This window comes from Notothenia rossii (genome assembly GCF_949606895.1).
Source record: "Notothenia rossii genome assembly, chromosome: 6".
Classification (NCBI taxonomy): domain Eukaryota; kingdom Metazoa; phylum Chordata; class Actinopteri; order Perciformes; family Nototheniidae; genus Notothenia; species Notothenia rossii.
Genome location: NC_136909.1, coordinates 7,988,003 through 8,014,065, shown reverse-complemented (window position 1 = coordinate 8,014,065; position 26,063 = coordinate 7,988,003).

The following is a 26,063-nucleotide window of genomic DNA, read 5'->3' as shown; positions in this document are numbered from 1 at the left end:
CAAACAACAAGAAATGGACTATAGAAGGACACAAAAGGACACAGGGTACAGTTTATAAAGAAAATGCCAGTTTAATAATGGGTTTCATTTATAAAGCACTTCATATTTGACTTCAAATCCCGAAGTGCTACAAGCAGTGAGCATGAACAGTATAAAAACATTACACAACACGGTAGAATTCATAAAAAGCAATAAAAAACAAACAATCAAAATAAAATAAAAGGGTGGTAATAAACAAAAGGTCTAGGGAAAGGCTCTATTGAAAAGATGGGTTTTGAGGCCTTTTTTAAAAGCCTCCACGGTCTGTGGTGCTCTCATGATTGAGATTGAACCACTTCGTGAAAGAATGTGCCTCCAGACTGAAGGCTGCTGAAGATGCACTTACACACATGGATGTATTAGTTTTGATCTCTTCATGTGTACCCTATTGGTTAACACCATCATTACATTTGAATTGAATAATGTGTTAAAGTGTTTGCCGAGCACTCATCTCCTTCTGTTTGTTTTTGTGTCAAGAGCAAACACCCCGCTGTTATTTTGACAATGAGCCTGTGTGTGACTGGCGTTTAACAGACTCCCCTGCTGGCTGTGTGTAGACACAATAAAGGAACCATCAAACATGGCAGAGGGGGATCTGACTTCTCCTCCCACACACACGTGCAGTCCTGCGGTCTAAAAAGAAGTTTCACAAATCATGTTAACAAATATCCCGGGCTGGGCATCCTGTGGTTTTTCACTCCTGAGTACAAGGAGTCGTGTGCTTTTGTTGTGGCCACGGAAATTCAACATGATCTCGGAGGATGTTCGGAACATGTGAAAAATATTTGTAGCCATAAAGAAAGGCCAATTGGTATTAATGGTGTGGCACGCAGCGGAGGCCACGGGAAGTGTGTGTTTGAGTCAGTGTGTGTGTGAGGGAGGGGGCGTGTTTGGTCTGGGTCAGGCACACACACTTGTTTCCCAGTAGGATGGATCTGATGGGGGCCACAGGGCAAGGAGCAGACAGATTCATCAGAGTCGTCATCTCGGGGTGTCCGGTATCCCAGAGTGCACTGCTGCAGCTGCCATGATGGGCTCCAGGTGGACGGACAGCTTCACAGATAGGAGGCTCTGCACTGCGTTACCAAAACTACATTTCAAATTGCTCCTTAGATAGTCACTTAACAGCTTGGACGATATGTGCATTTAGGTTTTTATTTTTGCAGATTGTATACGTTTGTTTCTTTCAAATTTGCCATAAGTTAGCTTTAAATAATGTCTCGTTTGCATATTTAAACATTACATTTGAGAACGGAAGTACAATATCTATCCTAATTTAAGTACGGGGAGGTTTCACGGTGATATGTATTAGTTAAAAACCTTTAGTGTAGAGTTTTGAAATGAGTTTTTTGTAATTCTCTGAGACAGAAATCTTCATTTCTATCTATATTCTAAAGGTTTTTACAGAGGGCTTTGTTCACATTTAATGCATATTATTATTTATATAAAATGTATTTATTTTAGGTGAAAACTGTTCTTTTAATTCAATAATATCTGCCTTTATGAAAGTAATCATTAGGTGTGTTTCATGGTGATTGTCATGTTGCCCTATACACCTGTAATGTCACTGTTCTCAATTGAAATCTGCAGATTCACTTTTGGTTTCCATATGCTTTACGAGAGCATCATGCCTTATACCTGCTGTATGACTAAAGTAGAGTCAAGTAGGACAGTCCCGTGTGTAAAGTTCATATCCTCAGCTACACTATTCTTTCAAAATGTGTTGGCTTCAAGAGAACAACATCTGTAATTCGCAATCTACATTACTTAGGCATCACGTAGTTGTTATCTTATTCTAAAGTATGAAGTTCTGCACGTGCTTAATCATAAAGAATATTAGTGAAAAGAAGCGGGGGAAGCTGATGTTTTGAACAGAGTGGACCCAAACCCCAGCTGGGTTGTAAATCCACCAGAGGAGCCTGGGCGTGACCCCTGTGACCCCGTGACAGAAAACACATTGGTCATTTCTAACCAGTTGTATCCACTTTACTCCCTGCTGCTTTTCCTAACAAGGAATATGTAAACCAGAGACAAAATGTCCGCCTTGAGAAATGATAAGGTGATCTGGAAAATATTTGTGTTACGGCGTTTCTAGCACTGAGTAAGATGAAATGGTTTCTTATGTAAAACTCTGACATGTTTTGGAAAGGCTCCGCGGTAATTTGTCTCGGCTCACAGTGGTTCTCTATCAGCTGCAGTAATGTATCCATAAATACACAAGCTGCGTGTTAGTTGGTCTGCAGTGTGAGAATTTTTCTTAGATTCTTATCGCAGATTTGAGAAATGCTCTTTAGCAGGGCTCGCTCATAGTGGATTTCTGTCCCTCCGCTCCTTCAGTCCGGGATGCCTTGTTAAATCCTGAAATTTGTGACAAGTTTGATTTAGGGGTGTTTGGACTGAAACAGCAGAAGCTCCTCTTGGCAATCAATCAAATCAAACTGAAAGCAGTTATTTTTCTAACCTGACGTGCATCGCGGAGGTATGAAGCCAAACCTATAAATATACCCTTCATTTACCTCGGAGACAACTCACACTTACTCGTGCAGGGAGGCGCAAACACGGCTGTTTTTCTTTTGTACAACCATCACTATCAACTGAAGAAAAATTGTTGAATCATTTGGAAATTAGTCGACAAATAAAAATACAAGTTGGACTTTAAAAAATTAATATTTTTGTCTCTTTCAAACCCGATGAATATGGCCCTGAAAGTCAGCATTTACTCAAATTGAACTGATATTTGTCATATTATGTGCATGGAGTAAAGATTATGCACAAAACTCCTATCATTTCCAATTATGCTTTTTTTTAACTTAGTTTTTTACTTTGTGTTTGCACATTTAGTTTTACCTGCTTCCCCATACAATAAAGCTCAGAGTACATTTGATCAGGAAGACTTGCATGCTTCATCCATTCACACTTGTTTCCCTCTGTTTCACTCCTCCCAGTCTTCCTTATCAGCTGATAATGGTCGTTCACTCTTTTCGTTTGCCACAATCTTCATCAGCCAATCATTCCTTGGCTGTCACACTTTAAATCTTTCTCATCTGTGTTGCTGTCAGCTGTCAGTTCAAGAGAAATGGCCACACCTGCTCAAGTCATAATATCACTGCTCATCACAACTAGATCGAAAACAGCTCAGAAAGAAGTCTCTCCTGATTGTCATTATACTCCAAAGTTGTGTGTGTTGGGGAAAGACCCATAACTTTGACCCAGTTTATCAGTTCATACTTACCTGTAACACGCACCTGTAACCTTGGCTGCCGTGTGTTGCCTCCCTGTTCCTGCCTGTTGGCGTCAGCTGATAGAGGTGTTATCAATCTTGTTATGCACAATGTTGATTATTCTCTCTGATAGCTAAATACATGGGTCTGGGGGTAGAGTTCTTCAGAATCGACGTGGCAACTCTACCGTGAAGTCAGACCTCTGACTCTTGGACTTGTTTTGTGAATTCTCCGGCCGAAGCTCCAAATAAACCATCAGTGTTTGACATCAAAGCTGCAGCTCTCCCTGTGTCTCCTTCCTGAGTCGGTGACACCCACTGCATTGCTACACAGAAGTTTCCCCCACAGTATGAATCCCGCTGTTACAGTAAGTAAAGATGGCTCGATACTTCATTTAATGTCCGATGCTTGGCCTTGAGTTTCTGCTAATTGTGTATTTTTCCCTCCTAAACAACGAAGCTGGTAAAGACATGTTTGTATGGATGCCATGGATAGCAATCTAAAAAAATATGCTCCAAAATCTAAAACAAATATTTAACTTTTAAAGAAGAGATTTACAAATATACACATATAGCCAACAACACCACTCAATTATGTTAAGCTTCTGCTGCTTATCTCACAACTAGAACATACAAAATGAGAAGCAACACTTTTTTAAATGGGGCATGCATTTTAAAAGCCAACCTCCAAATGACTTTGAAAGACTAAATACTTCTTCACTGCAAGTGGGGCCGAGGTAATGCCAAACAAACTACTGTTTGCTATCCTAGATGCCAAATGATATCCCATTAATATCAGGAGAGTAGGCCCGTCCACACAGCAGCTTTAAAGAAATCTTGAAAGTCTTGGAGCTGGGCGTGTCTGAAAGCTTGGGGATTTTTTGCGAGCGACGCGACCAAGAATCTCCCGCCCCCGACATACAAAGCAATAGCAATGTTAAAACGAAGTAAACTGGATATAAAATCCCCAAACAGGCGAAAACCTACCAGTTTCACCCACTGTCTCTGCCACCTCCCTCCATGCCTGGTTCCTCCGGTTTGTATCCCAGGTAAGTTATTAGCGACTGGTCATAAAGAACCGGGTGATTTGCTACAGCAATAACTAATTTCTCCTCCATTTTCAGGAATATAGAAGCTCTCCCAGCTTACACGCGGTTTGATTGGCTAGCGCTTGTACAGTCAGATTTGCATAAACGGGATTTGATTGGCTGACGCTTGTACAGTCAGATTTGCATAAACGGGATTTGATTGGCTGACGCTTCCAACTCAGCTTCAAAAGTTAAACATTGCTCAACTTTTGAATCCTGAAAATCCTGGAAATCCTGGAAATCTTCGCTTTGCTTCCCCACAATGCAGTTCGGCGAAAAGCGAGGCAAAGTGACGTCACCCCATTCAAAGTCAATGGGCAGAGAAGCGTTGGAAGATTTTTTTTAACGCTGCTGTGTGGATGGGCCGTGAGTCTATAGATCTTCCCTTAGACTGAAAACCCACCTGTTTTTTCTAGTGTGAATAAAATATATTAAAAAGAAAGAAAATATTAGAAGCTAAGGATTCTTGCTGTTCTGATGTTGTACCCATATGGTTGATAGCTTTGTATAAAAGGAGTGTGAGCCAAATCTAATGTATTTTAGATTCAAACAGCAGTAATAGTGTTTGTAACAGTATGATTGATAGCTCCACAACTTTGACACATATCAGGAGAAATGATTCTGGCTTAAACCAACAACTGTGACATTTACAGTGCAGAGTCTCGAGGATATCCTGAACGGTGATTTAGCTGGATTAGGGATGGGGCTTTTTTTTTCTCACATAGTTTTTATCACCTAGAAGTAAAAGCATGATTTAAAAACAGTGCTCGCATTGCATGGCACACGGCCAGCAGCAGGCGGTGTGTCACGCTGTGTACAGGATGCTCATCTTCCCACCCTCTCCTAAGCAGGTGCTGAGAGACGGCCTGTAGGTGTAAATGTGATCATTGTACTCTTAAGCCTGTCTGTGCTAATGACGAGGCTTTGGAGGATGACAGCACGTGTAGGAAGGCACTCATCCGTTTCCTATCCACACAGAGGATGATGGGAAAAAAATTAAACAAATGACGTCTTTGTTTTTAATCTGGGTTCGTTCTGTTGCTTGCACTATTCCATTTGAATCGAAACTAAGTACACAATGCAAAGCTGTATCGTGAGTAATAGCTAAATGTTTTGGTTGTCAAGCCCACAGATTTAAAATTCATTGTAAATTGTGAAAGGGATGACAAAAGAAACAACAACATTGAAGAACTGACACCTGATTATGAAGGAGCTTTTAAATTAATGCTTATTTCGGTTATTACATAAATGAACAGTGGTGTAAAAAATATTCTGATTCTTTACTTGAGTTTCTTATAACACACTGTTATGATACTCAATTTAAAGTAAAAGGACTGCTTCGAGAATGGCACCTAAGTGATAGTATTAAATACCCATGGGAAAATGTACTGGAGTAAAAGAAACTAAACAAATAAATATGTTTTAGCTATATGAAATATTTTTGAACAAAACACTACTGCCAAATAATGTTCTGTTAACACACTCATGGTTTTAGTTACTTAAATATAATGTTGGATGGTTTAAAATACCAAATAATATATTTTTTAAAGACTTGTGTGTGGAAATCTGAATTGATCAAGCAACTAGTACTTCAAATGTGTACTTTAATACTTGAGTACATGTTCTTTGATAACTACCAATGCACAGAAGGCAGTTGAGAGGATGGAATCAAGCATCAAAAAAGTGTTGCCCTTTATGTGTAATTTCTAATATTAAAGATAATACAGTACGTAGTTTCTCCTCTGTGAGTCTCCAATGATGCCTGTCACTCTGGGCCCGAAGTTCAAGAAGAATTACGACATTTAGCAAGTCACTAAATATGCCAGTTAAGATAAGCTAAAACTGCTGCTACACTTTCAGAAAGAAAATACTAAGATCCGATCATAACAGAAATTAGAGATTGCAGTAATGTAGCGTTTTGAGGTATTTGTCACTATGACACATATTTTCAGATCTGTGCTCCGCTCCTTGGCAGCTGTGGCGCTCTGATGCCAACAGTTTTACTCAGCAGAGAAAAAACATGCACTGACATGTAGTCATGATACAAATACAACTGCACTGCTTATTAAATACCAGCTTGTATGTCTTCTCCTAACAGGCTGGATTTGTAGATCAGCTCATTCGACCCAAAGCAGTGTGTGAGAGCAAAGCCCTGGAAAAGGGGGGAAAACATATGCGTGTGTGTAAGTGTGAGACAGAGTGGGGGGAAAAGCCAGAGAGACTTAACGTGGGATCCTGATCTCTCTGGGACTCGCTCAATCCCAACTGTAATGTAAAACCTATGGGACAATGAGGGGCTCTACAGTGCTGAGCTGGTCAGAGAGTCCACCCAACATGTTGTCAAACCATGAGGAATTTATTACTAATGTTGGTCAGCTGTAGCGTAGGGGGCGGGGGCTTTTTTTCCAGCACGGAAAAACTGAAATCATTAATTATCTACACTACCAGCCTTGATCATTCCCCGAATTTCAGCTGAGTTTATCTCCGAAGCGTGCATTTCCATGCTGACGGAGCCTCTTCAGCTAGCGTGTCCATTTATAAAGCTTGTGGCTTAACAGCGGGGTCATCCTCTGACCTAGCCATTGACAGCCAATGGTGTGAATGATTGGAGGTAGAGAAGGCAGAACAAAGCAGACATGGCAGCAGCATATGTGCTGTCATACAGACTTTGGCCTTTACATTGGCCTTGGGCCTCTTCTCGATGGGAAAAAAAGAGTCTGAAGCACCAAAAAAAACTTTGCTCATGAAAAATGCAAGTATGGAAAACTAGCTTTGCTACTTCTCCAGTAACAGTCAACTACCACTATTGTGTCTGAACCGTTATACAAAGAACAATGCTAACATGAGGATGACGTGCACGGTAGTAAACGTTCAGGCTTTTTTTTTTTTTTTAAACCTTGCGTTGAGGAAATGCAAGGGGCTGCATTGGTGTGGTTTGTTGTTTCAGCTACTTGTGAAAGAGAATCCAGGAAGTCCTTTGGTAATTCTTTCCATTTGTTTGAAGGTCTTCAGACGCCAAACCGTTGCAAAACCACTTATAACATAATGAGGACAAATGTGTCAATCCTGGAAAGTTATGAAAGTGGCAATCCATTACTGCAAGTATTTTTATTTTATATATATGCAAGTATTTTATCATAATTCACAGTTCTTGGTGGTTTTGCAAATTTATATTTTCTGTAAATATTTCTCTGTATTCTTAATGTTTAAAAATATGTAATAATAGTTCTACTTTTGACCGTTTTTCTGATTTGTTTCCTCTTACTGTGTCAATGTATGCACCAAAGCAAATTCCTTGGATGTCTAAACCTACTTGGCAATGAGCTTGTTATAGCCTTTCATCCATTTACACATAAAAGCACAAGAGGAAATATTGCTGAAATATTGCATCGTATTCATAATCTGAATGTTAGAAACATCGTAATTACCTTGACCTCGCACTGTTGTTTGAGGACAAGGGTTTTGAAACCTTGAGTTAATGACGTCACCAACTTGGATTTTTTTTTTTTTTTTTTTTCTTGGATTTTCTGAAAGGATCGGGTAGAGTGAAAAACAAGACATTTTTAGGTGACCAAAATGACATACACAAACTGAAACACACTGTATTAGTTCAACAGATTCAACGTATGGCTGGAATTGCGTAGTATAGCCCTTTAACACTGTCAGTAAATCTGGCTCAACTTTTTTATAGGTTGTTGCTAAACCTAGCTTGACATGTTTAGCAACATCTTAATTTAATCCATGCTCAAGTTGGACATTATAGGCTTATGTGAGTTTCAAGGTTATTTGAGGACAGTTTCATTCAGGAGAGAAAGGAAGGGGAAGTGAAACCATCCATCTTTAATGTAAAACTCATACCTGCTTAAGAATATTAATTATGCTGCATGATGGGTGCTTCAAAAAATTACATTTCTTGTTTTAAATAGTGAGGACGTACAAAACTATTCGTGTCTTCCTGAATCTGGGGGATAACCCTACAGGTTGGATGATAGCTAATGTGAAGACGAATGTAAACCTCACAGTGGTGCTTGATGGAGATTCAGGATTCACAAGTCAGTGAGCTTTATCCTCAGGGGACCATGAAAGTCTAACCAAACAGTGTTATATAGGTTGGTTGTGCATGTAAATGGTCTGCAGAGGCTACACACTCCCCCCCTAATGCATCCATTCAACTCCTTTATTTACTTCCAGAACATAGTGACATCCCTTCATACAGGGTATATGCAGGAATCCTGAAGTCAGATGTAATTCCTTTTAAGACCTTTTTTAAGACCCTTTCCAAACATTTTAAGACCTCATCGCCACTTTGAGTTCTAACCGGTTACCTTGACAACACACTTTACCTCACATTGACTATATACAGTATTGATTGTCCTTCCTCCTTATCTTCCAACCATTTGGACGCAGACTTGCATTTCCCCATAACGATGTTGTTTAACAACCGGCGTAAACGGACCTTCGCGCTATCAAGCAGTGAGCGTGCGATGTCCTGTTCAGATGACGTCAAATCCAACGGGATGCCATAAATAAACTACACAGAATCACACTACACACCTACGCAATGATTACATTCAGGCAGACTGTAGAATACAACCTCTTTGGACCATTTATATACTTATTGAAAACAAGCTACAAAATGTAACACCTTGAAAAATGCCGTTTAATACTTTTTAATAGTCTTAATTTTCGCTAAATTGATTGATCAACTTTTAATACTTTTTAAGACCCCGCGGACACCCTGTCATAACACTGCCTTCTATTGGCTAGCGCTCCAACCATAGACTGTACTGTGCTCCAACACATTGTACATGATAGGCTAATGGGCGGGACATCGCATAACGGTTGACCAATCAAAACAGAGCCGGCCAGCTAACCAATCAGAGCAGACTGGGCTCTGGTTTCAGACAGAGGGTGAAAAGAGGTGCTGCAGCACAGGCAGTATGAGAGAAATAAAGAGCTTTTTGAACATTAAAGCATGGAGACATGTCCCAGCAGAGACACTACATACTGATATGAACCTGAAATGAGGATAAAAGGGACCTTTTGAAGGACAGCAGGGTGGACAGCGGCCATTCTTGCTTCTACTGCAGATTTTCTACATCTTATAACACATTTACAATATGCATAAGTCAGCTGATTCTCTTTGAACTTAATTCCTAAAATAACAAGAATAGTTCTTAAAAGATTTGCCATTATGATTCAAGCAAGCAAGTTAGATGTTGGCTGCTCTCCAAAAGCCATGTGTCACAGATCAGAGACAGCAGATGGTATGATGGCTCGGCTCCTTGTTAATGTTGGCAGGAAACCACAGAGCGCTTCACTGGAACCCATCCCGCCCCACCCCCCATGTTCTTCCTCGGCATCATAAACAATATATTTCGAAAACAAAATCATAAATCAAACGAAGCCTCAAACAGGAAACAAGTTAAAACATTGTGGGAAGAAGAGTTTTGTCTCTGGGTGCGGGGGAAAGTGATCACCGTGAGGGCAGATACGAACCCTTATGTTGTGTTCGGGTCTCCCGTGACCCGTTTCAAGTTCAAACTATATAATAACTAGACTAGTTTTTTTTTACGGAACAAGGCTTCATGATATCCTCCACTACAACACTACAAACATGATTTTGACAATTGTAGCCAAGTCTGAAGGTCTAAAAAAAAAAGTGTATAATTTGGTGTTCGGGTCTGGGGAGACCCAGCAGCATTGTTGTGGGTGACTCGGGGTCAAATTTGGCCCAATCAAGATTCTTCTTTGACTTTAGACACCCTTCCCCACCCCCTTCATCCACTGTAGCAATAATTAAAAACTTTTTTGGGGGAGATTGTATTCTAATATGAGTCTATAGATAACGTAATAATCCACTGTGAATTGAATCACATGTTTTACTTAAATATAAATGCATAATAAGTTAGTTATGATGTAGTTAAAACAATATTGGATGATTGTCATTATTTGGGTGTTTTGGACTGAGATAAATCATGGGTCAACATTTACCCGCGGACACCATGAGCGGTAACAGCGTTCGAACACAACACAAGGGTTAAGCAAGTTTATATGTACCTTTTCCTTGTTCCTTCCTAAGGACTGCTGATGGAAATTAACTATAAACTCAAATCTGGCATAATTAATCTCTTCTCGTTTCTGAGATTAATGTATTTGTATGCATGGTCCTTGTTGAAATAAATACATAATAATAATAATAACGTGTGTGTTTATATCTTCATTTGTTATCTTTGAACATTTCCATAATAATCTCTGTACAATCAATGTAAGCTTGACAAATGAGTCTGGAGCTTACACTGCCATTGCATAACCATCTCTGCCTAGATTCATATGATAGCCGCGTAATGGAAACGCAAGAAGCAGCAGCATTACGATCTACTGACAGACACATGTACAGCCTTTCCCCTTACTTGACGTCTCTGGCGTGGATTGAGACAAGACAAATGCCGCGCGTAAATAACCATTGTGCTTCAGGCCGACACATTCCAGATCACACGACAAATAGCCATTACCTGCCCTGTTATCAATCACAGGTACAGTACACTGTCACATGGCTTCTTTCATGCATTCCCAATGACAGTCATAACTTTGACCTGACAAACCCAGTCAGCTTGAGCAACTTCCCCAATCCATCACAGCTGCCAGAGGCATAACACTTCTTTGTTCAGATTAATTACACCCTTACTGGTTGGAGCTGTCAGTCACCCAAACAGGTGATATACACACTCTATCAAGAGGTTGTGAATGAGCATGAATGAGTGTGCGTGTCATGAGTCAGCCGCCAAATATTCAAATTAACATCGTGAGACAGAGAGCGAGAGCTAGAGATAGAAACAAAACAAGGAAACCATTTGGCTGCCCTCAGGAAAGCAGAAGAAGTGCTACCAGTGTCAGAGGATCAGAGCCGCAGCATTAGAGTGACGAGTGAATGCAATTTCCCCTGAGAGAGATTGAATCATAATGATGTCAGAGCCTTTTTGTACACATAATATGTTTAAATAAACCTGCAGGGGACCTCATGGGATCTGCAGCACGCAGCAGAGTTACAGTAATGTGTTTAAACTGGCAGAACACATCGGAGTACGACTTTCTCTGAGAAACATTTCAAAGCTCATAAACTAAACATTTCTCCACGTACGCCTGTCTCGCAGATCATGTTGGATTGTTCCAAATTGGACACATTAGCACAATAAACATCAATTCTCTGTGTGTTAGCAGATCAAGTGGTAGCAATGCAGAACATGCATGGTGCTTTGGTGTGGGTGTGCACACAATGACTGAATGTTTCTGTGTGTGTATCCATAGGTTACTTCTGCGTGTGTGAGCGTGCATGTGTGGGTGCTCGTCGTGGCCAACATACTTGATTGTGCAGCAGTTTGCAAATTTAATGTAGGAATCATAGCTCTCGTTTACACGTTTCGTTTGGTTGTTTATATTTTAGAGACTTTCACATTAAAGAAATGTTTGTCTGATTGGCAGAAAAGGTACATTTGGACTGTTCCAAAAACTGTTTCTTGAGCTAAATGCCGACGCGTAATGACAATGATGTCTGGAGGGTAAGATATGTTTTGATGTTTACCATCTTAATTTAAAGGTGACCTATCATGCAAAATGCACTTTGTACGTCTTTTATACATGAATATGTGTCCCCGGTGTTCCAGGGAACTCACCAAGTGTCAGAAAATACAACCCTCTATTTCCCTCCATACCCAAATCTCTTAAAAAGGGGCTGCAACGGATCTGATACAGACTGATCCAGATTTGAACACTTCTATGACATCACAGAAGTGGCGCTACGGCTATTGGGCCAACTCCACCAATCAGGAGGAGACAGCCACGGACATTGCCGTTGGAAAGCGCTGGAGACGCTGTAGTACATATGCCAGGCCTGTAGATGGTGCTGTTCTCACAGAATCAGCCCATGCAAAGACAGTGTTCAATTGAGCGAAATGAGGAATGGCTAAAATGCATGATCTGTTTGGTATTTTGAAAAATAAAAAGTATAAATATGCCTTATATAGGTATGGTCCTACACTATATTATTCAAATATAGCATGATAGGTCCACTTTAAGTTGTTAGCATGAAAAATGTTCTAATTAGCACCAAACACAAAGACGGCTACAGTTTAGGATTGATAGGGATGACATTAGTTTGACAACCTTCGCCAATAGTTGTCAAAGTATTTCACTCAGAACCAGAGGTGTTGAAATGCAGAATCGGGCCACTTTGGGAGAATCAGCTAGACTTAGCAACAATCAGGGATATCAGAATCTTAAAAGGCCAAAGATAGGCCGAAAGCGTGGATCACAATATCCTCTGGAGAATTTATTGACGCCAACAATGTCTGGCTTCACCTTTAAGTCTGTCTTAAGATAGCCTGGCGCCTAAAGTATATCAACACGGTTTGGGCTTGGTGTAATTGTTTCTTTGGCTCATTCTGGATGAAAGGATGGCTAATAAAAAAAGACTGTAATGCAGGTGATGGTGGAGATAATCCACAGTCCTCCTTTTGTGCAGAAATACATTTCACATTTGATCGAAGCTACTTCTTTTAGTCATTGCCATTCTGAGTTAAACAAATAAAGAAGATATCATCAAGTAACAATGTTTTTAGTGTGCAATAATTACGATAAGCAGACCCTGTTTTATTGCTCAGATACTGTACCTATTGCTTTAAATCAGTCATGGACAAACGCAAACCTCTTCTTGAAAGTTAATGTCATGATTCATATTAAAGTCCCATGCCCTTCAACTTTTACAGGAACGACCTGTGACTAAGATACAAAGTACATATGTACTTAAATCTCACGGCCCAGGATTCAGTCTGTGTCAGAAAGCATGAACCAGAACGGTTTGCTGACGCAGAGAAAAGTCATGTTTGTCTCCTGCTCTGAATTTGAGCTCCCACTAAGTGTGTCTGTCTGACGACTTACTGCAGTGTAACGTGATCAAGGAATCAGTAACTCTAACTCTACACTAATGCTGAAGAGCTCTGCGTGAATCCATAACACACCTTCCACGTGAATCAACAAGTCCTCACAAGGGTAATTGCACCTGCTAAGTGTGCATCTGTACTTGAGGTGTGCACGTTTCACCATATACTTCACATGCAGAATGCCCAGTCTGTTTGTGCGTGGTTTTGTTTCTACAGCCGATCCAATCCCCCTAATCCTTCAGTCAGTTATTCACAACATCTGAAGTTGCTCAAACTAGAAATTCCACTTGTAAACACAATAGCCTATTATACAGTGCAAATCAGTGGTAGCTTGCACCAGATGCATCTGATTCTCTGAGTGTATAACTTTCCGCTACACCCTCCACCATACAAGCATTCCTAAAATAGCCATATTCTTATGCCATGCGCTTCCGTTTTAATGTTTCATTGCCTTCAAATCTACAAGTGAGGCTTCAATGAGGCAGCTGCTTAAGGGAATGGGACATGAACCCCTCTGTCCAAGGACAATGTGTCTCAGTTGGCCATTGCACATAACCACAGTGGCCTCCAAAGGCTAAATGTAGACCACCATGATGCGGCCCGAGAGAGTTTCCAGTGTTAAAACATGTCTGGGAGAAACTGAGACACTTGAGTCAGTGTGCTCAGGTTGAGTCGAGGGCTAGCAGGTTGTCTCCATGCTCGCAGTACAATCATGCCTCCTGATCCTTATCTGAGCAGCCGTGATGCAGACCTGCTCTAAGAAGCTTTACTGTGCTCCGCTCCACAAGCAAAAGCTTTTTAAACATCGACTTCTTTGTGGAGGGGTAAAGCTCTGAAGCTCAAAGAAGCAGCACTGGCTCGGTGTTTCATTACATTGTGTTTCTTCAATGGCCTAGCACTTGAAAACAACTTTCCAGCTGAGCAGACCTAGCATTAACAAGTCGTTCATCTTTGATGAGCTCCATATGCAAAAAAGAACAGGAGAGGCAAAAAAAAGAGCCTGTGATCAGAGAAATAAAATCATATGTATATTCTGTCACGCCTCACATCCTGTGGAGCACTGCAAAATGTGGTGTGCTTGAAGGAAAACAAATAGCATGTCCCGGTAGAAGGCTGTGTTTGTTTCTGCTGCTTGCATTGGGATCGCATAAGCAAATGAGAGCCTTGGAAATGAATGTGCAGCTAAAAACTGCTTAGGATGATTTATTTCTTCTATGGTTGATTGCAGGAGTACTTTGTCTTATCTTCAGGAAGTCTTCCAGCCTGCTGCAGGGACATGTCAGGAGCCAAGATCTCTCACAAGCCGAGTTTCTCCCTGCAGCTATGTTCTTAACCTTGGGTGGTCACTTTAGTTTTTCTTATGCCTTTTTCTTTCCACCCCCCATGTTTCACTGCAACACGGCGACAATTAGCAGGGTTTTTTTGTATCTCAGTTTGGCAAGCCATGTTGTGTCTTCATCTCAATGAAGAACCACAGCCTCTTTTTCCCACACACACACTCATGGCATACTGTATCTGCAACACGAAGCCTCCCGTCGCCCAACCCCTCTAGATTTTCAGTCGACAGTCAAGTTCTGGGTCAGTCGAGCTAGAGGTAGCGCACATCCGTCTTGCTTTTGACACACGTCACAAATGAAAAACGAGACAAACGAGATTTCCACATAAAGGCTTGGAGGGATCATCTTCAATTTCAGAAGCAGCTTGAAGCAGCACAGAGACACACATGCATACATTTTGCCCACACAAGAAAAAACACATTTTGAAAAAATTACATTTGCTGTATTTTCCACGGTTTTCCCCAGAACCTTTTCTGTGTCAGATCACATTATTTCTTCCCACCACCATTTAACTAAACTGTATAAAGTACATACTTTGCAGTGTGCATGTGCCAGCCAGTGTCAGCGTTACAAGAGCTCTGCTCAGTTAAGCCCAGCGTTGTTAAAAGAACATCAGCTCCCTGCAGGGAACTTTATGCTTTAGTACTATGAGCAATTGAAAGGGGAACCGGGGATAGAGTCATCAGGACTGTGGGATGACCCTGGGTTCATGGCGTGCCCCCCTGCTGCTCATCCTTTCATCAAGCAGCCCAGTTGTTGGTTTAGCTCAGAGCCTTCTCAGCAGGCCTTGGCACAGAGGAGGGCCCTTGGCCAAAGAGGATTTGGTCAGAGGAGGAGGGAAGTCTGCTCACGCTCAGCAGAAGCTTTTCCAGCATCAAGCACCACCTACTCTCAATCATGCGTAACCCCCAAATCCTCCCTGCAAAACCGGCAGGGCCAGACCAAGCCGCGCTAGTCTAAATATATCCTGAAGATAACACAGAGACACAAAGCAGCGACCCCTCGATAATACACCATCACACCTTTTTAAACGCTCCAACAAAGTTAACAACATCAATCATGTTTCCTTCGAGACGTCCTGGATGTTATTAAAGCATTTATCTTTTAGTGGTGCAGTGGCACATCACAGGAGAGGAGATAATGACACGCTTTATTGAAATGGAGACGAATGCACCCACTCCTCACCATGGGTGGTCTAGTCAGGAGCGTTGCATGGAGAAGAGCCCCACAGGCAATTAGCATGCAAGCCAGACTGAACATCTCTGGTTTATGCATTACACACAGCTGGGCTCAAGACATCGCTCACATACAAGATACTACAGAGTCTGACATGTTTTTAAGTAAAAGAAACAGCAGGTTTGTTAGTGACAATGCTGTCTTCATGTAAGTGTAAGCGCGGTGATGACAAATGTAAAATCTTACTTTACGTTTACTGCAACAAGTCTTAATCTTAATCATGTGTCGGTCCCAACAGTTAAGCATTTGGAAACACAGACCAACCATTTCGTTTTTCACTTTAATAAAGCACAAGGATATTCAAAAGAAATTCAAACATATGCTACTGAAGTAGTTTTGTGAAGTTCTGAGTTCAAACGTAATGCTAACATCATGCTAACTATGACAATGCTGACATGCTGATGTTAAAAAGGTTTAACTACCTAGTACCATATTCACATTTTCTATCTAGCATGTTAGCCCGTTAGCATGCTTACATTTTTAGCAATTAATACTTTTCAAAGGCAGTAGGCCTACTTGGGATTTAAAGTTGACTCTGACATGTAAAACCTGTTGAGTGGCACATTAAAACACGAGCTTAGGTTTGAGAACAATAACAAGAAATAAGACCAACTCCATTTCATATGCAATTGTATATGAGATGAAACATGTATTAGCACATTTGGTAGTCTTCCAGTGAGTCTTTAGGTTCGTGTGACCTTAATTTGGAAACAAGAACCAAATACTTTCCAAATCCAGCGTCTAAATGTTAAGATATTCATGTAGTTAACAATTCCTGGTTATGCATTTATTATGATGGTCCGTCTTGCCACGAAATATATTAAACACAGCCGGTGATAATCATAATACAATCCGAATTAAGATTTCTTATTTGATTGGACAGTTTTCTTACGGGTGTAACTGATCCAGGGTTGGATTTTGTCTTATTTTGTAAGTGTTCAAAATAATGTTTTTTTACTTAATGTGTCAGGATATCAGAAATGAGTCTCAGTGATAAAATTCAAGTATTACCAGCTGCATGTCTCCATGATAAAACTAACATAAATAGAATACAAAAAGGGAACTCCCCGTGACGTTCATGTCACTTGACACCTACACAGTTACAGTACAGACGGCACCACAATATCAGAGAAAAATGACCTGAACAACTGCCTGAGAGCATAAATCCCAGGTAGTAGATTTGTGTGTGTGGCCATCCTGCTGGGAGATACCACATCATTCATCAACTCATTAAAGGGCTTATGGGAACGGAAAAAAATGGATGTTCGGAAATATTCTTTAGAGAGACATCATCATTGGATGATAGCGCCAAGTGGGAGGGACCCTATGAGCAGACACTCATGTTCATTGGCAGACGGCAGCTGATCTCAGGATTGCGCACGGTCAGGTGCAGCAGTCACTCAAAGCTCTGGCTCCCTCTCAGCGAGTTGGCAAGCCGCCTTGAAACACTCACCCAAAGCCACAAGAGATACCTGCAATTTGTCACCCCTATAAAATAACGTTCTGTGTCTAAATTCTCATTTAAAGGCAGAAGAGTTTGCGCTCCTACGGGAAATGACACTTAACACCAAATCTGTGTTTCTTACGCAGCTTTGAATTATCAAGAAATCCACCCCCCGTCTCTCTGAAGTCGTTCCCTGGAGTTTTTTTTTTTTAGTAGTTGGCAGAGACAGAGGAAGGTTTTAAAAGAAGACGTGTAATTTTTCCTCGCTGCCAAGCTTTCATACTAGTCAGTGTAAAGACGGGCAGGAAAAGCCCAGAGGCCTTTGCATCAATACTTTGTTTGACGACTGGCTTGGCAGATGGCCAGCTCCTGATTTCTCACACCATGCATGCCACAGCACACCTCAGGATTAGGAGGCAGAGAGACACATGGAAAGACTGACGAATGAATTAAGGTCTTGAAATGTTACTCGGTTTTAATTACAAATGTAGATATTTTTCTCATATAAAGAAATCATCAAAAGTAATGTTCTTTTAAGGGCATAATTTGCACATATTCACAGTGTTTTCTTTATGATTTGAGTTATAGAAAAAGCCCATCACGTTACCTTACACTGGGATTACTTTTTAAATATATTGAACTTTTGCATTTTTTACAGGTTTGTAGATTAAGCATACAAGTAAAGAGTGGAAGAAAAACAGAATCTATCATTTACTGTAGTTGTAGTTAAGTTAAGGCTTGATTTAAGTGGAAAACCATAGCAGGTTTTACTTAACTTACTTTGAAGAGTGTGTTGATTCTTCATGTGTATTCTACCAACATGTATTTGTTTAAGACTCAGGATTATGAAACAAATTGAAATAGTCACCAAAGGCATTGAACCATAAACTGGAAAACATGTGGACATACGTAGACACCATGACGTCACCCATGTTTCTGTAAAGCTGTTATCCATACAAAATACAAGTGGGCGATAAGCAATCTAAGCAATCGTGTCACTGACTCACCAGTTTGGCCATTAAAATGCTTTTTGATTCGATTTCTAGCGAGAAGTGTATATTGTACTCTTAGAATCCACGTCCAGTCGATGTGTAGGATGTATAGTTTGATAGATATTACGAAGATGATTTGAGGTCTCACCAGCTACTGGTACATCTAAAAATGGAGATCCTCCGTGTAATTTAGGTGGGCCCTCAGTGCAGATCTCCATCGGGTGTGTCTTCTCCCAAACACAGGAGGGTTGAATCTCACCCAATTGTTCATCAAGGCAACGGTAAGCTTGTGTTTAGCACATGTGAATCAGTCACCTCCCAAAGTGATTAAAGAAAGCTAGATGTCTTAAGCGATTTGTGATTCTGTCCAGCTTTACTCAAAGATCGATTCATTTAGATGCGTCATGGGGCCAATGGATTCATCTTTTGCTGTGAGAATCGCGAGGTAAAAAGTGAAAATACTCTATCGATATAATTAGTAAGATTTCCAAAGAATAATATATTTAGAAATCTTTACATTTCAATATTATTTTATTTATTAGATCAATAACATGCAGAAAAGTGGTGGTGAGCATCCAGACCAATGGACAACCAGCGGCACAGTAAACGCTCCGAATACTAATATCATGGATTCTTAAGCAGAATATAAAAAAAGCACTTAAGAACTTGAGCATGCCAAGCCCACTGTGTGAATCGGTTAGACAAACACATGATTGCATCAGCTGCTGCATCATGCATTGCAATGAATAAAGGCACTTGAGTTCTTACTAAGAAAAGAGGCAGGGCTCTGGTGCTCTGGATATCTGTGTAAATTGATCTTCCCACGGTTGTGCTTGACTTTGGCGTCATTAGCCTCCACTGGTTTAAACAGAGGGGATCAGTTACCGTTCTGACACTGTGAATGAGGTTCCACGTGTTGTCATTCATATCCATCAATGCTACCTCACACATCTGGCACAAAACACACACTATTCAGCAGATTTAAGTTAGATATGACACACCTCAGCCAATGGATGCTTCCTTAAGGATCGTTGTTCTTTATAGTTTATGTTTCTGTTTGAAAATACTGAATGTTCCTTTTATATCAGAGTAGCACATGATAACACAACCCAGTCTCACGGCATTTCGTGTTATACTCACGACATTTAATCTATTGATTCGTGTTCACCAACACGATTTTTGCCTTTTTTTCCAAGCCTGCCCTCCTACAAAAAACGACCATATATATAGGCCGATTGTTCAAGCCCTTATTACGACCAAGAGACACGTTTTAAAGTGTATGTTGTTTCTTACACGACCACTAGAGGTGCTCTAGTTGTGGTGTAAGAAACAACGTGCATGCTTGATTGCAAACGCTCCGGAGGGACGTTTATTCACAAATAACCTTCTCTGGAAAATCCTAAGTTGTGGAATAGTTTGGCCATTAAAATGCTTTTTGATTCGATTTCTAGCGAGAAGTGTATATTGTACTCTTAGAATCCACGTCCAGTCGATGTGTAGGATGTATAGTTTGATAGATATTACGAACATGATTTGAGGTCTCGCCAGGAGAACGTGTATATGCGGCAGCTTCCATGTAAAGTTAGCGTCAACCCTCGCGGGGTGAAAACAGTTTTCTCAAAGTTTTCATAATAAAACCGGATGTATTCCCCTCACTGACAAATGATTACACAGTGATATCTGCATTACTCATCCACTACAAAACTTCAGTTTATTTGTTAATTACACAATATTGATTGGTTTGAATTGTGTACAATGCTTTTGTGTTTTTAACCTTCGATTCGGAGAAACAAATAGTTTTTTCGGAAACGGACGGCAAAAAAAGTCCGACATTATAGGATTTAAAATGAAAATCAATAATCGTGGCTTGATATTTAGTAAGAACATGTTTTTATGAACCACACAGCTTCCGGTCTTCCAAGACCCGACCGGACAAAAAAACGTGGTGCAGGCACGAAACACACTACCATTATAAATACATTGCTTTTAAAATCGTTCTGTGTGACATGAAAAAAAGGGGAAAATCGGTTGGTGAACACGAATCAATAAATTAAATGTCGTGACTGTAACACGAAATGCCGTGAGACTGGGTTGGATAACAAAAGCTCATATTACTTTGTGTGTTTGTCTTTGTCTAATAGCACTCCAACCGCATTTCTTCTTTGGTGTAAGTTACATTTTGCATAATCAACATTAACAAAACAAATGATCTGGTTAACTCGCACCACTAGTCTATTTAACAAAGCACATACCTTCTGTTGTTATGTGGAAAGGCCAGTATCAATAGTAACAGTCATATTTACTGTGTGACAACAAACGGGGCCTTTTTAATACTGATCTGCCGACAGTGGCCTCAGCTCTTTGATGTGCTGGAAGGTGTGAGCTTTTCTCACTTTTCTTGCACAAGGTCAGTTCTATCAGACACTAATTAGAAGGAGACGTTAAATATAGGAGGCCAGTCAAGAGCCTGATACGTACATTAACAGAGATGACTTCATATTGAAATATCCAAATGTTCAGGTGTTTTTTAGACTTGATTTCCATTTCATTACCAGCCATGAAAGTGTGAGGATTTAACTTGTATCCCTGAAAGCATCCGTCGTTACAGATCCAGTTCGGTTACATTTTCTGCAAGCAATGGAGCGAGTAAAACGTTGGCAACCAGTGGCAAAGCAAAACAGTCTGCAAGGCGGTCACCAAGCGCAACCAGAGCATTTCCCATCATCAGGCGTTGGTCCCTCGCCTGTGTTCGCACATTTGCCACCATGCTTTACAGGAACATATAAGAGAAATGAAAGCTCAGCGCAAGTTCAATCAGGAAGACCAAGCTCTTCATTCATATTTCAATACTCTCTCGTCCCTCATTAAGTGATCAGGGGCTAACTCTCTCCATTCTCACAAGCCTATCGGTGCACCCGCTAATCCCTTTATATCTGCTCTTCCCTCTTGTCAGCTGTCATTCCAGGTGACAATACGCAACCCTCATCCACGCCCTCTCGCCTCCCGTCTCCTACAGGGCCAAGCTCCCTTCAGACCGGTCCCGCCTACTTATCAGCACCACCAGTGTCTAGACCCCGGGGGGGTTTCATCGGAGCGGTTCTTCCCCCCCCCCTGAATGATTATCCTGCAAACCGGGGCCTAATCGCCAAACAGCATTTCATTCACCTGTTATAATTCAGGCAATCATTATTACATTCATATTATGTGTCCCGGTAATACATATGTATTTCATAAATCAGTGTCTCTCCTGATTGAAATAAAGGTTTTTGAGATTGAGTGAAAGGGTGTCTGAAGGAGGTCGATAGGAAGTTTGAAAGAGGAAAAGAGTTTAATGTTGTTAACAATATCAGTTCCACCTGTGTTTGTCCTGCTAGGAATCAAACACATCTGCTGTGGATGAGAATTTACAGGCCAAGAACCACTTTAGAAAGGAAGAACTTTCCTGAATATCGTAAGAAAAGAACTCTTTTGTTTAGTGAGTTTTGAGTCAGTCATTTTCAGCTTGAGGCCATTTTCTAAAAGGCAATTGTCAAAACGCTTCTTGAAGATGACGTGTGACTGCGGGTGTCCCTAATCCATGCCAAGTCTGTGGAAAAAGCCAGGCAGTGACTCTGAGATATTCTCTCCTCCCTTTTACAATATCATTATTTGCCGCTAAGTGTGCCTAAGATTCTGAAACAGGCTATTGTCAAACAGAAGCATGTGTACTCAGCAAGCCTCCCTTTGATGAGAAAGGGTTCAGAAGACAAAGCTACATAAGCACACACAGATAAGACGCAGCAGGTGTGCAGTGTAGAGTAGATGTGTGCACAGGTGCAGACACACGAACGCTGCTGGATAATACGAGGAATTCTTGAACTGAAATGGCTCTGGGTTGCTCAACATGTGGCTCATTAAAATATATGATGTGATCAGCATATCTGATTATATCTTTTTTGAAAGCAAAGTAACACTGGACATAATGTGAGCACATGCGTTTATAATTCAAAGAGTCTGTGCAAAATGTTTTTTGTTTTTTTTCGAATTGTGCAATACTTATTGTTTCAAGTCCTTCTCAGGCTAAACGTTTCAGATTGGTAAACCTGGATTATGTCATGTTAGAGCTATCAAGAAGTACCTCAGTACAACTGAACTACTGAATACTTCAAATCTTAACCTGCCTTGAAATATATACCTGGCGCTAAATCCTCAGAACTGTTACAGGATGTGTTTTTTTTGTAAATTGTGTTTTTTGTTTTTATAATTATTTTGCATGCTTTTAGGTAACGTTGTATTTGGCTCTTTTCTGCTGTAACAATGTAAATGTCCTCTCTGTGGGACTAATAAAGTTATTTTGATTGTGAATATTTCTGTGAGAGCTATTGGAAATGTCATGAGCCCTGAAACATGTGTATTGCTTTAACCCCAGCAGGTACATCGTGGCACTGTAATGGAAAGACTCTCAGAAAACAGTATGAGAGGAACCAGATGATGATTGGCAGGGCCCACTGCGGAGGGGACCGACAGGCTGGCCGACTGGTTTGGGGGTTTCCTCGTCTGCAGCTGGAAATAAGAGAGACATAAGGGTGAGGAGAATGTACCCGAGTCAGTAAAAACAGAAAGGGAGAGTAGAAGAGAACGTGGTGCCAGCGATTTGCTCTGCTGTTACCTTGGGATCTCTTGACATCTCCCCATGTTCTTCTCTGTGTGCCAGGCTGACTGAGTCGAGGCTCCAGAGGAGGGTTAAGCAAACCAAACGCTGGAGCTGCACCTTTTTTATTACATTAAATTACATATTTAAAATATAGCTTACTCAGCTGTCTAAGGGAATCAAAATCATCACTTCTGGAAACAAACTCTTGACAAGGTCAGCCAGGCCAATGTAATGTTGTTTAAATTAGTCCAGACACATTTGTTTCAACATATGGGGAATTTTCTAATTGAGATACACTCAACATTTGATTATTCTATACACATTCAAGTGATATTTTACAATTAGTAAGTAATAAGTGTGAGGTGTTTCCATTGGCAATCTGGTCAATAAGGTATTTGTGTTAATACCAATCCAACACATTGGATCAGAAACATCAGACTTACTCATTGGTGTCATCAGCCACATGTCCTTAAAAAACAGATCCTCTTACGTTGAGTTATTTCTTGTTTTCGTGCGTTTTTCTTTGAATTTCTAGCAACGTGATGAAATGTGACAGAAATTGTTTTGGCCACAAATCTACTTGGTCAGGTTTGTGCAAAAAATTGTGGTTTGGGTAATAATAATAATTATGAAAGTCTTTTTACCTAAGCACGTAGGTTACGTAATAAAAAAGTCAATTAGGTTTTCACACGGGACATGAACAGCAATTAACTGATTGCAGTCCAATGTCTTTGGATCTACAGCATACTTCTGCAAATGTGGACTCTGTCACTTTGTACTATGTTACCAGTCCTGGGTTAGGATCATTTGGGTTACATACATTTTGATTACGTGGATTATTATATAATAGTGGATTAGTGAATGTAACTCTGTAGCCACTGAATTATTAGACATCTTTCACCAGGTAGTGTATTGCTTAGTTTAGGTGTCATAGGAACATCAACATGCTTAGAAATCAGATGTTCTTTTATTTCACATTGACGAAGCTCATGATCCAACTTCACTTCACCTCAGACATGCAAAGAAAGTTCTTGCAGCTAATGCCCATCTTGACTTGCCTATGGCCTTGACCTGGAAACACCCTGTCTGTAACCTGCTGAACTCAATCCATTCATTCCTTACCCTGCTCCCCCCTGACACCCCCCAATACTCAGACACTGCAGCTGTCCAGTCTCCCCCCCCCGGGGTCAAAGGGAACATCCTAATGCTCATCCCACTTGAGACTGGCACCTGTTGGCCTCGTCTTAGCCTCCATAAAGACAACAGAGAATTCAATAAACAGGCTTAGAGCCACGAGGCCTGAAGATGCCTCTGTTTGTAGCTAGGGATGTCCCGATCACCTTTTTTTGCTCCCGATCCGATTCTGATCATTTGATTTTGACAATTTGCCGATAACGATTTTTCCCGATCCGATCTTTATGCAATGCATTAAGAGACAAAAAAGAAAAAAAGCATTCAAGTTGTCCCTTAAGGTTATTTTTTTATTTAAATTGGATATTCTATCCAACATGGATATAGCTCCTTTTTTTCACAGCAGCATTGGATCAGTTCAGTTGTGCAGCATTGGATAAAAACAAAATAAAGCTTATCAGTACTCGTTAGCTTACTGCTACAATTAGACACTGCTCCCTGCCCACTCTGTTGCCAGATTTGAGAGAAATAAGCAACCAGGTCTATGAAAACAAGCCCCAAAGAAGCAACACATACATGATGTTCTGTAATTTGAAACCAAAACTAAGGCCTCAGGATGACTTTAAGACTTGAACATGGTCATTTTTGTTTTGTAACATTGAATACAAAAACAAAAAAAAGTATTTATTAAAAAAATAAAAATAAATCCCGATCCCCGATTTTTTTCTACCGATTCCGATCTTTTGAAAATCACGTGATCGGCTCCGATCCCCGATCACGTGATCGGATCGGGACATCTCTATTCGTAGCGCTGTCGCTGCTTTCTTTGTCCTCCTCACTTTAATAAAGCACTGAACATTCCTCACCAATACATCTCACGCACGCTTCATTCTTCAATGGACGCTCTCCAGACAGTTTGGATCCCTTACTTGGACTATTTGGACCAACACTGTCATCGTCTATACTACGAGAGTTTCCTCCTTCAGCCATTTTAATGTTTTTCTGTATCTGTTTATTTATTTCTGATAATTATTACTGTCTAACTTAATTGTGTTGTTGCCTCTTTCCCTCAGATAGAGAATGGTAGAAGTTGGGGATTTTATTTCTTCTTCTTATCTACGCACCTTACTTGTCATGTCATGTCTGAGCTGTTCTGTTTTGTGTTGTATTAGAAAAAGTTTAATAAAGATATTATATTAAAAAAAATACAAATAAAGCACTGAAAGATATTTGAAGCAAACATATGATATGTTGTTGGAAAGATCAAGGAGGGCTAGCTCTTCGGAAAAGCAGACGTTTGTATAAAAATACAGCAACGAAGCAAACGCCAAAGAGAAATGAATGGATGTGTTGGAGGTGGTGTGAAGTGGAGTGTTGCTGCAGACACTGCGTGCTGGGACTTGTTAAGTGTAAAAAAAGGTTGGAGGGAATTTGGCAAGCAACTCGTCTTCCTGTGTATAAAAACATTTGATTCTGTCTTTAGGGCTTGATTTTAAGATAAAATAATAAAAAGCAAATGTAAAACATTCAATATATCCGTCAGCCTGTCAGTGTAGATTTAGATTGGTTAGACTTCTGGGAAAGAAAAGTTGAAACAACTGTCTCTTTAACCGTTTCTATACCCATACATGCAGCATATACTGTATGTTCATGGCATGCATCACTTGTACCAGCGACATTCAAACAGTGGTGCAGGAATGAGTCTTAAAAACGGTGAATAAGGAACAAATAATGGACGTCAAGTTCATTGATATCAAAGTCAACAGGTCTCCTGAAAGTCTTTTTTAATTAGATGCCTGAAAGACTTATTTAGTTAACAGACTCTAAAGAGATTATAGACTTAAGAAAGTACTGAATTTTGAAGCTTTTATGTGATTTAAGATGCACAACTTTGGCTTTGTGTTGGTTACGAGAGTTTGTTTACTGTCTAACATTAGTATTTTACTTCTGGCGGTTTTATTTGTTTAACTTGTGTTCATTTGATGAAAGAATTGTCAAAGTGTC